The following is a 16,813-nucleotide window of genomic DNA, read 5'->3' on the forward strand; positions in this document are numbered from 1 at the left end:
GCCTCGTGTTTTGGGGTGTAAGACAGGGACTTATAGTGTGACCCCGATCTTTTATGATTTGCTTCTGTGGCGCTTTATTGCAGCGCTGTGAGACTCCTATTGCCCTGCCCCAGCAACGGACAAACAATCTTCTACAGACTCTGCAATCGCGCTTCAGGACGCACTTCAGCGTGTCGTTCCTGTTGGGTGGGGAGTGGGAGGGGGGTCAGAAAAGAGTTCAGAAACTTCACGATATGAAGAAGGAATAATGATTCGGCTCCTGATTGATAACTGTGCTGCCCACAACATGCTTCCACATTTAGATAATGTTCGCGTTGAATTCCTCCCACCCAATTGCACGGCAGCGCTTCAGCCATTGGATTTGGGCATCATTCACACCCTGAAAGTGTATTATCGCTAGGAAATGCTGAGAAAACTTCTCGTCAGCATAACTTGTAGGCAGGCGGAGATTAAAATTAACGTGAAAGAAGCTATTGAAATGATTGCAAACGCCTGGATACAAGTTAAAGAAAGCACTATAGTAACAAATACAGAATCTCGTTACAACAAAATATTTTTTAGGTCCCTGTGAGTTCGTTGTAACGGAATTTTACCTGTATTTTAAAATGTATTTTATTACAGGTAATTTACCTGTCTGAGAGAAGGTGGTGCTGTGCTGGGAGAGGAGACCTCCTATTTACTGTAGAAATGGTGGTAGAGCATTTGGAGCAAGTGTGGTGAGCTGGAAACCAGTGGAGTTTTCTTGGGTTTAATTATTGTCCAGAAGATGACTTTTTCTAGAGGTACCTTTAGAAAGAAAGGTTGGAAAAAGGATTGAAGACTTCAAGTTGCTTATTTTCAGATTTCTTTTTCTAGAAAGACTTTAAGAAGAGAGGAAGAAAAAGAATCTGAAGTTTCTGAGATTTACTTCTTTGGGATGTTTTTTGAAATGGTTACACTTTGACTAAGTGTTTAGTAAGTACTGGCATTGACACATGATTGTGAGATTTTTGCTCTGTTTTTAAGAAATAGTTTTTGTATTTTATTTTACTCTTGGTTCATTTCTGCCATCCTGGTTTATCCTCAGTTTCACAACCTACGAGAGGCTCGAATATCATCTGTGCTGCAGTCCCGTAGAATGGAGTCTCACAGACCAGACAGCATATCAGTCGATCACTGAGCTCTCTGCCACACTCCAGGCCCAGAATCATCAATTCAGCTACCCTACATGGGATCTGGAAAGAAAACAGCATTACCACGTGCACAAAACACACAAGCTCAAGGAAAATGCGCACACTCCACACAGACGACATCCATGTGCAGCTTTTGAAGACAGTATGCAGGATTCATAGGGCAGCAGTGCTCCTCACTACACCAGCCAGCTTCCTCACAGGACTCTAGCATGTTAATGAAATGCAGTTCACTGAAGCCCAGCAGGTGACATGTCTTCCTCTGTCTTTTCTTAATATTTGCACCAAACATGTTTTTATTAAAGGTGTCTCAAAACTGGATGAAATAATATTTATTCTCTCTTCTTCTTTCGGCTGCTCCCATTAGGGGTTGCCACTGCGGATCATCTTCTTCCATATCTTTCTGTCCTCTGCATCTTGTTCTGTTACACCCATCATCTGCATGTTCTCTCTCACTACATCCATAAACCTTCGCTTAGGCCTTCCTCTTTTTCTCTTCCCTGGCTGCTTTATCCTTACCATCCTTCTCCCAATATACCCAGCATCTCTCCACTGCACATGTCCAAACCAATGCAATCTCGCCTCTCTGACTTTGTCTCCCAACCATCCAACTTGAGCTGACCCTCTAATGTCCACATTTCTAATCCTATCCATCCTCGTCATATCCAATGCAAATCTTAGCATCTTTAACACTGCCACCTCCAGCTCTGTCTCTTGCTTTCTGGTCAGTGCCACCGTCTCCAACCCATATAACATAGCTGGTCTCACTACCGTCCTGTAGACCTTCCCTTTCACTCTTGCTGATATCCGTCTGTCACAAATCACTCCTGACACTCTTCTCCACCCACTCCACCCTGCTTGCAGTCTCTTTTTCACATCTCTTCCACAATCCCCATTACTCTATACTGTTGATCCCAAGTATTTAAACTTATCCACCTTCGTCAACTCTACTCCCTGCATCCTCACCATTCCACTGACCTCCCTCTCATTTACACACATGTATTCTGTCTCGTTCCTACTGACCTTCATTCCTCTCCTCTCCAGAGCATATCTCCACCTCTCCAGGGTCTCCCCATCCTGCTCCCTACTATCGCTACAGATCACAATGTCATCAGCAAACATCATAGTCCACGGGGACTCCTGTCTAATCTCGTCTGTCTACCTGTCCATCACCATTGCAAATAAGAATAATAATGATAGCTTATAATTAAGATCTCAAACTTAAAGAGTATGAATTTCAGGTCTTAAAAAGGGTATCTCTGCCGTGTTTTTTTCTTCAAATCATTAGACTGTGATTGCCAAGGTGCATGCTTCAGGTGGAGAAGCATCACACATTTCAGGGTCTTGTGGGTACAGCGCATTGTGAGATTGATAAGAGAACATATGCAGACACAGCTGTGTCATTTAGGGGTTTTGGCACTCACAGATTAAAGTACTTATTTTTATTGCACTGAATGTTTTGTCATATCTGATACAAAAGATTGTTATTTTTTTCAAGTTTCAGTCCTGTTATTTTGTTTATTGTTATCTTTAGTGGCAACCACCATTTTGTGTGTTTTTATCAGTGGCAGCCATGCTCTTGTTTTTTACACTCCATCTAAATAAGGAAAAAACAGAAATCTTAGTGATTGGCAAAAATATATATAATAAGGGTATTAGAAATAAATGTGATCCATTAGGATTAAAAGTCAAGATGGAGGTAAAGAATTATTGATGCTTATTGACTCTGACCTAAATTTTAAATCACATATTAATCAGATTACTAAAACAGCATTTTTTCACTTAAGGAATATAGACAAATTTAGAGCTCTTATAACTTTGCAAGATGCTGAAAAATTAGTTCACGCTTTTGTTTTTAGTTGACTAATTTACTGTAATGCACTTATCTCAGGACTACCCAAGAAAGACATCAATTGGTTGTAACAAGTGAAGAATGCAGCTGCCAGAATCTTAACTAGAAAAAGAAAATCCGAGCACATTTCTCCAGTTTTGATGTCACTACATTGGTTACCTGTGTCATTCAGAATTGACTTTAAAATACTGCTTATGGTTTACAAAGCCTTAAATAATCTCGATCCATCTTATATTTCAGAATGTCTGACACCTTACACTCCAAATCGTAACCTTAGATCTTCAATTGAGTGTCTGCTTATAATTCCAAGAGCTAAAATTAAAAGAAGTGGTGAGGCGGCCTTCTGCTGTTATGCACCTAAAATCTGGAATAGCCTGCCAATAGGAATTCGCCAGGCTGATACGGTGGAGCACTTTAACAAACTGTTAAAACACATTATTTTAATATGGCTTTCTCATAGCTTCATTTTAGTGAAACCCTGATATTCTGTATATGAATGTATTTATCATTTCTATCATGGCTCCACAATCTGTATTAACCCCTACTTTTTCTGCAGTCCTTTTTCCAGTTCTCTGTGGTGGTGATCTACACCACCACCACCTGATCAGGGCACCATGCAGTCCCTACATTGATGGATTGAAAGCCAGAGGTCCACATGACCATCATCATCAAATTCTTTCACGTGGAGCCTGAAAACCATGAAGACTGATTTAGATCATTTATGTCAAGTAAGGGCTGGGTGGTCTTGTGGTCTCTTGTTTTTTCTGTCCTCCCGGCCATCAGACTATACTTTCTTCTTTGTTATTTAGTATTGCCTAATCTTATTTTTATATCTCTATTATTTATAAACTTTTCTTTCTTCATTTTGTAAAGCACTTTGAGCTACATCATTTGTATGAAAATGTGCTACATAGATAAATGTTGTTGTTGTTGTCTAGCACGTGAAAATATGACAAGTTACTGAGCCATCAGTGTGAAAGCGTTATCTAGTGTTAAATAAAACACTATGGTCTGTCTGTGTGTGTGTGCCCAGTCCCTGTGAGCAATCGGATTGGTCAGTTTGCTTTTGGGGATGTGATCGAAAAGAGAAAGTGAGAGTGTGAGACACACAAGGAGGAGTAAAGGCATAGGAGGCATGCTGAGAGTCACCTTCGGAGATGGAAAATATGACAGTGGACAGGAGATGAGCAAAGAGCCTTGAAAATAAAGACAGAGTCTGAGAAGCAGAATCCCTTAAATGTCCTTTGCACAACTGGATTTGGGCAGTTTATCCCATTTTTTCTGTCAGATTCTTTCAGACTCCATTAGGTTGGATGGGAAATGTCTGGAAACTGTTACCTTCAGGTCTCTCTGCTGATGTTTTATGGATTTAAATGTCTATATGTTTAAATCTGGGTTTTAGATGAGCCACTCAGTTCTGAAGCTACAGAATTTTAATGAAATATTTTTAATCAATACATGTTAATTTTTATAATTTAATACAAGCATATACTTAAATGAAATTGTATCAATGGATTATTAAAAGCAAAAGGTAAAGGAATGAAGGTAACTAAATAGTTAACTAAATGAGGCTTAAAGCTTGAGCATGTGAGGGTTGCCTCATCTTAAAAGAAACCATCAAGGTAATTACTAAGGTTAAAATGAAGTAAATGAGTAATAAACACCCCCTTAAAAAGTGAGAACAAATGAGTGAGAAAGCCCAAACACCCCTATTATGAAGCGGTGATAAGATCAATGGGAAAACTCGTATGATACCCCTATTAACAAAGCAATGTTTACAATGATGGAAGAATCGGCATATATACGAAGTTACTGATGGCTGTGGTTGATTAGCTAAGATGATAGAATTCTGCGTATTAAGAGTGAGATGATGTGATGTATTAGGTAAGGTAATAGTAATAGAAAAGTATAAAAGGGAATGAAATGTTTTATTGATGGCTCACTGCATGGATATTTGTGCATAATCTATGTGATAATAAAGAATCATCTGCGCTCCAAGAATTTGAACATTGAGGAAAGTTTTTTCCCACAACAAAGCCAGTGCAGAGTTGTCTTTGCTGTATGCTTTGGGTTATTATTGTGTTGAAAGGTCTGTAGTCACATAAACTCTGGAGCAGGTTTTCTTCAAGGACCTCTCTGTATTTAACTGCATTCATCCTTCCCTTCAATTCTGACCAGTCTCTCTGTCTCTACGTAGTGTTGAGAAGCACCCCTGTAGCATGATGTTACAACCACCATGTTTCACTGTAGAAGTAACATTAGGCAAGTGATAAGTAGTTCCTGGTCTTTGCTAGACATTTTGTTCAGAGTTCTGCCAAACTAACTAACTGTTTCTCTCATCAGCTCAAAGAATCTTTTTTCTTCATGTCATCAGAATCCCTTAAATGCCATGTGGAAAACTACATGCAGGCTGTCATTTGTGCCTTATTAAGAGAGAGGACGTCTGAGGCTCTGTTAGAATGGCCAGTGGGCACTTCAAATGTACTTATTCACTTCAGCCTTCCCCAGCAGCACTGAGTGCCATGCAGGAACCAGAGCTGTACCACATCTGCAGCTGTCCCCCTCTGTTCAGTTTTAGAGTATAAATGTCAGAAAGTTTAGTAAAGTTAAGCCCTAGTTATGCCCAAGAGACTTTGCATTATGCCCTTCTTGCCCAGTTACTCTGTTTGGCTGAAGGGACAACTCTTGGAGGTGTCCTGGTGGTTCCAAATGTTTTCTATTTCACATTTAGTGAGGCCACTGTGCTCCTGGGGACACTCAAAGCTTTAGAAATGGTTTTATCTCCTTGAGCTCCTCTATTCCTCACTGCAACTTGATCACGGATGTCTACAGAGACTTCTTTGGACTTCATGGCTTGGTTTTTATCCTGACATTGTGGGTCCTTATTGAAAGGCTCTCACACACCTGTGCATAAACAATGCCTGATCTATTCTGTTCACCACTGGTGGATATCAGTCAAGTTCTAGACACATCTCAATTAGCATTAAAGCAAGCAGGATACACCTGAGAATATTACATTCGCAAAACTTTCTGAAAACGTTTTCAGTTTGTCATTATGGGATATCGAGTGTAGACTGATAAGCAAAAATTGAAAATGTATCCATTTAAATTAAACCAACAGCACACTGAAGTGCACAGAAAATAAAGGGGTCTAAATATTTCCTGAATCGACTGTATATTTTAAAATGAGAGCAGGACACAATGTTTCTTTTGTTTTCTGAAGTCAAGCTTGATGAGCTCATCTTAAAGACACTGCACTTCGACTACATTCATCTCTGTGAAAGCATTTTCCCCCAAGGGATTTCTTGAAGGAAGCTATCTTTTCAGGGAAAAAGATATTTTCTTTTATCTTGAAAGTTATGAAACCAAATAGATAACATCAGATGTGGCAACACATAGACTGTACGGTGCCTCCAGTAGTTACGGTATATCTGAGTCTCAAAAAATGCATTCCAAAGTGTTCTTATTATTTTTGGGACAGGACAGCTGTATTATTTATTTATTTATTTTTTTACAAAGTACATGCATTGGCATGCTTGGAGAAACATTAGCTGCATAATACAAGCAAGATCTTATACAGTCAATATTTTATGACAATAAGAATCTACACTTGAGTCTAAAGTTCCACAATTACTGGGAAGCAATTCAAAAGTTACTTAATAGAACAGACTGAATTCTGGGATTTTAGTTCTTAATATGAAAGTTTGATAATGTCTACAAGCTTCTCAAGTTTCATCACCATTTTTCCAACACAATGTTAGTGTTGATGGTGTTCATTATTAGTGGCACGGCTGTGTTCAAGCTCAGTGAGATGGTGTCCTTCATGTCTGAAGCTCAGCTCACACCGTAGTGCTTTTATGATTCCAGTATGATAGATAGATAGATAGATAGATAGATAGATAGATAGATAGATAGATAGATAGATAGATAGATAGATAGATAGATAGATAGATAGATAGATAGATAGATAGATCCATCCCCAGGAGGAGATTTTGACTTTTACAGATGCCCTTCAAATAATCTACTCTCTTTATATAAAATCCTAAGCCTAAAAGTGCAACGATTTCATGTCACATTTTTTGTATTTTAAAACCTGTATATACTGTATATGTTTGGTGTCATTCTTTTCAGAATTTATTAAACTTTGTTTTTAGATTTTCAGATTCTCATTCTGTTTTTAAATTATAAACGAAGAAATATCAAGAACTCACATCTCGCGAGACAAGACTTAACCAAGAGTGCCACGAGATTTAACCACGTCCGGGGCCGTAAATAAAAGACAAAGAGTAGGACAGCTGCTGTTAAATGTTCAAAGCGCTGCGCTAAATGCAGATCATGTGGCACGGCAGCAGCAGCAAGCCAGCAGCTGATCAAGCAAAGAGGAGGTAAAAAAAAACTGTATTTGTTTCCCATTGTATCACCGTTTAAGAGGGGGTTTCAGAGGAGCAACCGCATCTCCTTGGGGTATGTTCAGCTCCCCTCTTCACAACACGAGTGGCAGAGACGTGAAGTAGCTGGCGTGTAGCGCAGGCCGGGGGTGTTGGCGAATGAAGCGAGCAGGGGCGAACCCCCAAGTAAATAAATAAATCTATAGGTAAATGAAAACACATACGCACACACACACACACTTTGGTCTGAAATCACATGAGAATGCATAAAAAGGAAGAAAACTTTAAAAAGAAAGAAAAGAAAACTTCTGACTTGGCAATTTTAGTGAGGCCTGATGCAGGCACATTGCTGTTGGTATGATGGCACCCGAAAAGTGCTTCTCGACTCACTTCTGCTGAATAATTCATTGGCTAAAAGTCCTTAGTGTTACTGTGTCACAGTGAGGATGTGCAACATTTTTCAGAATTGTGCTCATTTTTGTTTTAATTCTCTCCTTTGCTACAATCTCCAGGGGATCCAGAGTGTGTTCCATAACTGAGCTTGCCCTTTCAATTAGCCTGTTGATTTGGTGGGCCTCTCTTGAAGTGATAGATAGATAGATAGATAGATAGATAGATAGATAGATAGATAGATAGATAGATAGATAGATAGATAGATAGATAGATAGATAGATAGATAGATAGATAGATAGATAGATAGATAGATAGATAGATAGATAGATAGATAGATAGATAGATAGATAAACTGTCCAGCTCCATGCCAACAATAGAGCCTGCCTTCCTCACCAGTTTGTCCAGGCGTGAGCCGTCCCTCTTCTTTATGCTGCCTCCCCAGCACACCACCGCGTAGAAGAGGGCGCTCGCCACAACTGTCTGATAGAACATCTGCAGCATCTTATTGCAGATGTTGAAGGACGCCAGCCTTCTAAGGAAGTATAGTTGGCTCTGTCCTTTCTTGCACAGAGCATCAGTATTGGCAGTCCAGTCTAATTTATCATCCAGCTGCACTCCCAGGTATTTATAGGTCTGCACCATCTGCACACAGTCGCCTTTGATGATCACGGGGTCCATGAGGGGTCTGGGCCTCCTAAAATCCACCACCAGCTCCTTGGTTTTGCTGGTGTTCAGTTTGTAGGTGGTTTGAGTCGCACCATTTAACAAAGTCATTGATTAGGTCACTATACTCCTCCTCCAGCCCACTTCTGATGCAGCCCACGATAGCAGTGTCATCAGCGAACTTTTGCACGTGATGTTATCAATGATGTTATCAATCCAGCACACCACTGGCCATCGCAGAGTTGTAGAAGACATGAAGGGTGTCACTTCCCACATTAAAGGGACACAGTCTATTAAGAAAAAAAGATTCTGCCCTGCCTTTTCTTAGATAGTTCCTCTGTGTTCTCAGACCAGTCCAGCCTGTCTTTGATGTGGACCCCGAGTAGTTGTAGGAGTGGACCACTTCTACATCCACTCCTTGAACCATGACCTGTGGCGTGTGAGTCCCTGTCTTGCACCCCAAAATGTGAGGCTGAGTCTCAGTACTTTATCAAAACCAGCTTTATTCAGCTTGACACAGGAACACCTCATATTGTAGCGGGATCTACTGCTCTCCTATACACAGACACAGCAATCAGGCAGGGTTGTGGCCAAGGTTAATGGCCAAGTAATAATATTTCTTGCATCACCCATTGATGGCAGGTGCTCATAACGTGACTGCAGCCTTTTCGGATTTGTTTTCACGGCGAACTGCCACATCGGTGGGAGCCTGCGGTTGCCCTGGCAACCGACAGGTTATCTTCCATAGACACAGCAATCGCACTTTGGGACACTCTTCGGCATGTCGTCCCATTGGGGGAAGCCCCAAAAGAGTTTAGAAACCTTACAGACTGAACATAGAGACTCTCTGGTGCGGCAAAGTCAACAAGCAGTTCCTTGGTTTTGCTGATGTTATGTTGTAGGCAATTCTCTCAGAACCAAGAAACAAAGTTCTCCCCCTGACACCTCTCCTCTGTCTCATCCCCCTCTATCAATACACCTCATAAGTGCAGAATCATCTGTAAGTGACATGACCTGGTGTTATATTTCGAGTCAGAACTGTATGGAATGAAGAGAAAAAGAGACATGACTGTTGCTTGTGGTGCTTCAGAGGTGCAAACATCCATATCAGAAACACAGTCCTTGACTGAGAAACTGCAGCCTGCCTGACAGATAGTCCATTATCCAGGACTGCAGAGGGTCCAGGTGGTCTAGGATCAGAGTCTCAAAGGTCTCAAAGGTTTGGTGATTTTTTCAGTTGAAGGAAACATCCAGTGTTGAGGAGAAGACATTTTGAGGATACTCACAAATTACAATCATTCTACTGCCCTTTAGGGGACCAAATTTAACATGATATCATTATCAAAGTTGATAATTAATCTCCTCAACTACAAACTTACTGCCAAAATCAACAACTGGTGTTGGAGCTTCCTAGCTTGCTGACCAAAGCAAGTGCATCACTCCCTGCAAACTGACCCTCGACACAGACATCTCCCAGGGTAGTTTGGTGAGTCTCCTGTTCTGACTGTGTGGCCAGACGCAGCTCCAGCACCATCATTCAGGTTGTTGGTGACATGACATTGTAGGCCTGATCACTAACAGTGATGATATAGCTTACAGAGAAGAGACTTACAGTGCCTGTAAAAATATTCATGCACATTGAAAGTTTTCACATTATATTATTATACAATGTTGACTTACAGTGGATTTAATTTAGCGTTTTTGACATTGATTTACAGAAAAACATTCTCTAATGTCACAGTGAAAACAGATCTCTACAAAGTGGTCTAATTATGTCATCTAAAACTTCAATGGTGGTGAATACTTTTTATAGGCACTGTGCCTTTTGACAACAAATTCTCCCTTAATGACAGCAAAACCAATCAGCTGATCACTACCATCTCTGCTGGTGGGGATACCATAGAGAGGGTCAAAAGTTTTGTAGTTTAAGAAGCCATCATCACTGATGAGCTGAAGTGTCCACAACACATCTCTGTTATCATCAAAGAGGCTCACCAATGTTTTTACTTTTCAGATGTCCGATGCAGACCCAGATATCTTCATTTATGGTTAAAAACTACTAAAGGTGCATAGTGGAGTCAGTCCTTACTGGCTGCATTGCATCTTGGTGAAGCTCCTGTTCAGCCCAGGTCTTCAGGGTACTACAGAGGAGGACAAAGACGGTTCAGGACATTAATGGCACACAGGTCCAACTGCTTAGGGCATACACCCCACATACTGCCTGTTGTGATTGATATTTTATTAATGTTGTGTTTTACTAATATTTTGGCATTATTATTTTTTATTGTTATATGGTTTTATGCTTGTTGTGGCCATATTGCAGTTGGCCATCATGTTGACCGAATGTTGTCAGTGCACAGTGACTATAAATGAAGGTGGCATGCACTGCTGCCTATCGCATTGATGAACTCAAGAACTGCCAAAAAGCCTTCTTTGAATGATAGTTTTGTAAGGGAACCTCCACTTAGTTTTGTTAACAACCTCTTTTCTGACTGTTTTGATTTGGAAAATGTTTGACACAATCTCTTGGTCTATGCGTCTGACCTACACCTACCTTCTGACTTTATGTGTTCACCTAACTCTTACATCTCAAGTTCATTTCCCTGTCCTAAAAGACTGTTGATAACATCATCCATCCATCCATTTTCCAACCCGCTGAATCTGAACACAGGGTCACGGGGGTCTGCTGGAGCCAATCCCAGCCAACACAGGGCACAAGGCAGGAACCAATCCCGGGCAGGGTGCCAACCCACCGCAGGACACACACAAACACACCCACACACCAAGCACACACTAGGGACAATTTAGAATCGCCAATCCACCTAACCGGCATGTCTGTGGACTGTGGGAGGAAACCGGAGCACCCGGAGGAAACCCACGCAGACACGGGGAGAACATGCAAACTCCACGCAGTGCTGATAACACCACCTTTGAAAATAAAATAGCATTAATAAGGACCTCAACCTTCCAGCTATTATGTGTGTTTTGCCCGTGGCAAGCCATTGCAAGACACTCCGCAAATCGACTCTTTCCTATTAAATATAACGGTGAGTCATGACCCTGTGCTACCCAAAAAGTGGCAACCCGGGACCAGATATATAGTTGAAGAAACCATGGTCTAACACATTTATACTCTAAACAGTTATGTTTTCAGTAATGGCAACATTGTTTATTTAAATACATTTATCAATTTATACACTAAAAACATTCTGTATAGTGTGTTAATTTGCAAGGTTTAGTAAACAGAAAGCCGAGACCAGAGATGAAATTCCAGCATTTTCTAATTTATTCAAAAAGCAACAAAAAATCTGCGGCAATAAACAAGTAACTCGGCAGAACACCATAAGGTAAACAAGGTGGTGGAATGCAATGTCTCTTGGGCATGACTAGGGCTTGACTTTATTACATTTTCTGACATTTATACTCTTAAACTGAACAGAGGGAGACAGCTGCAGACGTGGTACAGGTCTGGCTCCTGCATGGCACTCAGCGCAGCTGGGGAAGGCTTCAGCTCCTGTGATCCTGAAGGAAATAAGTACATTTGTGAGTGTTGGGGTATTGTGTATCTTCCTTCTCTTTCTCTTTTTTTTGTATTTTGCAGCATTACGTTCTATAAGAATTCAGAGTGAGACTGCTTTTTCAGTTGAACACACCCTACGTGTTCACTGCTTTGACATCCCTATGAATATCTTACTCAGCTGTCTGTTTTTAAAAAGATATTCTATCATTTGACATGAATTTCTGATAATTCCCATTCTGTCAAGCCAATTTGTTCTTGTCTCACTGTGTAACAAATTGTGAACCACATTCATAAAATATTTGGCAGCATAATCTGCGCTCACGTATTTCTTGAAGACCGGCTTTTCTTCACTTCGCTGGATATCCTGTTTCAGTGCTGAGACAGGCAGTTCTACTCCAACTCTGTTGTGCTTTAGATTTCACAACATGTCACATCAATGATAATTCTGTTTCATTCTTGCCAATTGACTGAAAATGGTTAAGTTGTTCTGTCCTGTGTTTACTTGTCTGTTTTACTGCAGGACAGCATCAGCTGTTTAAGCACTTTTTTTACTTAAAGAAGAAATCTGCCAGGTCTCCTTATACTGTACTTATGAACAGCTCATGTTTGACAATTTAGATTTCACACATTTGAATCTTGCACATGTTTTTCCAAGCAATGTGTACTATAAAGTTACACAACATCTGGAAACAACTCAGTGTACAAAATGTGCAGATAGTAATAAATACACATCCAGAAACTCCAGTTTTGTTACTTTTTTCTTTAATTAGCAGGCAAAATACAATGAGATTCAAAACGTGCCAAAACATGACCAGCTAAACTGAGTCTATCATACAAAATCTGAAAATAAAGAAAGTTGAAGGTCTCTGTAACATTGACCTGCTCGGGTCCATTAAACATTTTGATAATGTTCTTAAAAAAGAAAATCAACATTTTAGGAAATATCTGCTGTTGCAAAACAATAGATGAACAAGCCATTGGATTAAATAATGAGTTTAATTAACAGCAAGAATTAGCTTCTAATTAATAAACTGGTTGGAGTTTAAGGGCCTGACATAGCAGGTCGTCTGTTGGCTCACTTCAGAGGACTGAATCACTGATGTAGAAAGTGGCAGGAAGGAAAACCTGCACATGCAGTAGCTCTCCAGGTTTGGAGTTGGACCCCCCTGGAGTAAGGCCTTCTAAAGGATCCACAAGTCAAGGAGGTCTTATTTGCCTTCCTGAAAAGGGCTTCACCCCAGAAGGCTTAATCCCAACTCCACAGACCCACCTCAGCCCTTGCAGGACCAATTGGATTTTAAGCCTCAAAAATAAATTTAACTGTCCCAAAATACAAAAGTGTCTCTCAAGGAAAGGAGACCATAAAATCTTTTCTTTGAAGATTATTTGGAAAAAAATGAAAAATCTGACAAAAGACTGAAAAGGAAACAAGAAAGGGATTCTTGAAAAGCAATCTCAATACTTAATCCACCAAAATAATCCAAGAACAAGTAGGAATCACACAAACCTACAAAATCCAATTAAAAAATATTCACCATGACTCCCACAATCTTCAATGCAGCACTTAGCTGAGCTTCCTCTATTATGACCTAAATAGCCAGGGGGAGGGCCCAGGTGTAGTGATGTCAGGCAGGCTCCGCCTCTTGGAGTACCACCTACAAAACACAATGGACAAAGGAGAACATAAAAATATGATATATAAATGGAAAACTATTAACATAAAATAAATATAGTGTTCCCCCATCAGGCACACATTGGAAACGGTTTCAGTTGTTTGTGATTTGAAAATATTTAGGAAAAAAATTAAAAAATAAAATAAATTCATTAAAATTGAAATTGCATCCAGCATGAATGATGCCATTGTCCGCTGTTTCTGATATCATCTGCCCTCACATCATTGTTAACATCATGCTATAGCATCCAAGGTGTAAAAGTTATTCAACTTTGCAGTCTCGCAATAAATATAACTTTTATTTTGTGTAATAAAATAAAACCTCACTTTGGATTTGCTTATTACCATCTACAAAAGTATACCCCATCACAGGACACTTGCAGTCTACTCATGCCTATTTGTAGCCATGCACAGTACGTAAGTAGATCAGCAGCAAAAAAGGGCATGTGATGTCCTTAGATCTCTGGGGGCTTCACATGTTCTGCACTGAATGGATCAAGGTGTGTCTATCTGGTGAGCAGTGGTGTGGGTAAGCTGTTGAACCCCATTTGTGATGGGGGCCAGAATTTGCAATTATACCTCCCATGCAATGTTCCCTCTAAGGAGTAGCATATAGTGAGCAAAAAACATTGTTTATGAGCGACATTTTGTTTAAGTCAAAAATTTATGAGCACCAACTCCGACGGTCGGAGTGAGCGATAGTGCGATAAGTACGAGCGATGCCGTCGGAATGAGCGATCGTGCGGGAAGTATGAGCGACGCTCTGAATTCGTGTGAGCAATTGCTCACGCGCTCAGCTTAGAGGGAACATTGCTCCCATGAATAAGGAATTCCCAATTTGTGTGAGACACACTGTGTTCCTGACCTTTGTATACATCACCTTTTGCTACTACAGATAGGATGGTTTAGTTAAGGATTTTATTCTTAAATATGTTGCTTAATCAATTATATATATATCAAGCCATCAAGCTGCCTCCCCCTATTGGACATTCAACAGCTGAGTCAGTGCTGGGCCAGCCAATCTGAAAAAAGGACCCCTCTACTTGACTGCGATCCTCCATCAAAGATGACTTTACCTTGTACAGGCAGTACAACTTGGCAGGTGGGAAATGATACCAAGTGACACATTTGAGTACCGAAACAAGAAATGGAATAGGTGAGGGTTAGTAACAAATTATAACTATCATATTACTTATGTTTTAGTGCCAATGACTAACAACAGAGATGCAGTCTGTACAGCTAATCAGCAGCTCTAGTCAGGGTATACTAAACTGAAGTAGTGAGTCTTCAGCCGGGATTTAAAAAGAGCACCTCTTATTGGAGCAGGAAGACCATTCCATAGTTTAGGAGCCCTGTAACTAAAATCTCGAACCATCCAACTGTAATTTTATTAATTCTTGGAATCATAAGCAGACCGGCATCTTGAGAGCTTAATGTGCACTCTGGTTTGTAAGTCATGATAAGTTCAGATAAGTAAGTTGGAACCTGCCCTTTTAAGTCTTTATATGTTAAAAGAAGGATTTTGAAAACTTACCTAAACTTAACCAGGAGCCAGTGTAAGGTTTTTAAGAACTGGAGTTATGTGTTTGTATTTTCTTGTTCCTGTAATAATTCTTACAGCAGTATTTTAAATTAACTGAAAGCTGTATAAAGAACAGTTTGAAAATCCAGTGAACACCGAATTGCAGTAGTCAATCCTACTAGAAAAAAATGTATGAATTAATTTCTCAGAATCCTGCTTATTAGAAAAAAACGCCTTAATTTCCCAACATTGTAAAATGGAAGAAACATTATTTAGACAACTTTAAAATATGCACTTTAAATGACATGCTAGAGTCAAAGATAACTCCTAGATTGCGGGATGATTTAGTTAAAGTAATGGTGATTCCAACTGAGTTAAATGATGACAATAATTAACATCTCTGTTTTACCTGTGTTTAAAGACAAGCAGTTCTCATTCATCCACTCCTTTAATTCACTAACACAACTAATTAAAGACAACACGAGTGAAAATTAACGTTATGTATTCTGATAACAGATCCCAGTGGAAGTGTGTAAGGTGAAAACAGTAAAGGTCCCAGTACTGAGTCCTGCGGGACACCATATTGAACTTCTGTGTATAATGATGGAGTACTGTCAGCACATTTCTGTACATACTGGAATTGATTTGATAAATAAGAACTAAACCAGGCAAGGACACTGCCTGTAAGCCCAACATCATGTTCCAGCCTGTGCTGTAAAATGCAAGGGTCAATGGTGTCAAACACTGCACCTAAGTCTAACAACATAACTACAGTGGAGTTTCCTTCAACAAAGGTTTACAACACGCATTAGTGCATTTTCTGTACTATGATCAGTGTGGAAACCAGACTGGAATTTTTCAAATAAATTGTGATGCGTAAGGTGTGACTGAAGCTGATTGACCACTACTTTTTCAAGTATTTTAGAGAGAAAGGGTAAATTTGAAATAGGCCTATAATTATTAGGTATGTGTGGGTCTAGGTCTGACTTTTTAAATAATGCTTTGATGACTGACACTTTTAGTGCTTCAGGTACTGTTTATGCCATGCAATAATGAACAATAATTAATAATTTTACTAGTTTTGTTTGCACTGGATCTAGGGAACAAGTAGTAGGGTTTTTAATAGGCACTTATGGGGTGTATTGATAAAGTGGATGAGACAGAGGAAAGAAGTCATGTGAAGAACTTTATTTCTTGGTTCAAAAAGAATTGAAGGCATCTTAACATCAGCAAAACCAAGGAACTGGTTATTGACTTTGGTTTCACCAAAGAGCCTCTATGTCTGGTCTAGTGGATGTAGAGGTGGTCCACTCCTACAACTACTTGGGGGTTCAACATTAATTACAGGTTGGACTTGTCTCAGAACATAGAGGAACTATATAAGAAAGGGTAACGTCACTTCAAGAGAGGCCCCCTGAATCAAAAGGCTAAATGAAATGGCAAGTTTAGTTATAGGATGCACTCTGAAAACTCTGGAGGTTGTAGCGATGGAGAGAATGAAAACAAAACTGAGTGCCATTATGAACAATGCTACACGTCTTTGACACACTAACACTGAGAACTTTCAGCCAATGAATTTTTCAGCAGAAGTGTGTCAGGAAACACGACTGGGACTCCTTCATACCAACAGCAAT

This window comes from Erpetoichthys calabaricus, chromosome 4 (genome assembly GCF_900747795.2).
Source record: "Erpetoichthys calabaricus chromosome 4, fErpCal1.3, whole genome shotgun sequence".
In the NCBI taxonomy this organism is placed as follows: Eukaryota; Metazoa; Chordata; class Cladistia; order Polypteriformes; family Polypteridae; genus Erpetoichthys; species Erpetoichthys calabaricus.